Here is a 1257-nt window from a genome sequence, read left to right as displayed (position 1 = left end):
CTCTATCAGGAAGTTCTTCCTAATTGGTTCTGATCCAACCTTCTGGGGCAACAAAAAACAACTCAGCTCCATCCAACATACGACAGCTCTTCAAATACTTGAAGACAGCTATCTTATCACCTCTCTTCATCTCCTCTCCAGGCTAAATACACCCAGCTCCTTCAACCTTTTCTCATGGGACTTGGTCTCCAGACCCTTCACCATCTTTGTTACCCTCCTCTGGACATATTCCAGCTTGTCAATGTCCTACTTAAACTGTGGTGCCCAAAACTGAACACAATACTCCAAGCGAGGCCTAACCAGAGCAGAGTAAAGTGATATCACTTTCCATGCTCTGGACAGCCCAAAATTGTATTTGCATTTTTAGCTACTGCATCACACTGCTGACTCCTGTCTAGTGCATGGTCTACTAAGACTTCATTTTGTTAGTTTGAGCCCAGTTTTCCAGCCTGTCATGAACATCCTGTGTCTTGATTCTGTCTTCTACTGTATTTGCTACCCCTCCCAATTTAGTACCATCCTCAGATTTAATGAGCATCCCCTCTATTCCCTCATCCAAGTCATCGAAGATATAAATAAATAAAGATGGTGAACAATACACGGCCCAGATCCCTGAGGCATTCCACTTGACACTCCTTTCTAAGAGGATGAGGAACCATTAACAAGCACTTTTGGGGTGTGATCCACCAACGTTACAAATCCACATAGCAGTAATAAGATCCAAACCACATTTTACCAACTTGTCAACAAGAATATCATGTGGAACCTTATCAAAAGCCTTACAGAAATCAAGACAAACTATGCCCACAGCAACTTGCTCAAAAAGGAGATAAGGTTAGTCTGACATGTCTTGTTCTTGAGGAGCCTATGCTCGTTCTTAGTCGCCATCTATATACTTGATAGCCACCCATGGCCCCCATCTACGGGTAGCTAAACTGAGGCTACACTGATGTTTCGGCAATCTCAGGGGACCCCCCCTAGGTTTGCAAAAAAATCTGACTTAAAAAAAAGTGGGGGGTTTAAATTTCCCCACCTACATCAGGCCTGGTGTCAGCAGTGCAGCATCGTGGCAGGCAGGGAGCAGCACTGAGCCCAGCAGCAGAGGTGCAGCAGACCAGGAGCCATGCCGGGCCCGACAGTGGCACAGCAGCCTGGGAGCCATGTTGGGCCTTGCGGTGGCAAAGGACACCATGCTGAGGAGCCACACCAGGTTTGGCACTGGGGGAGAAGATACGGGATTCCACCTCAGCTCACGGT

The sequence above is a fragment of the Gekko japonicus genome, unplaced genomic scaffold (genome assembly GCF_001447785.1).
Source record: "Gekko japonicus isolate JY-2015 unplaced genomic scaffold, Gekko_japonicus_V1.1 scaffold1225, whole genome shotgun sequence".
Classification (NCBI taxonomy): Eukaryota; Metazoa; Chordata; class Lepidosauria; order Squamata; family Gekkonidae; genus Gekko; species Gekko japonicus.
Note: the sequence above shows the minus strand (reverse complement) of the source record.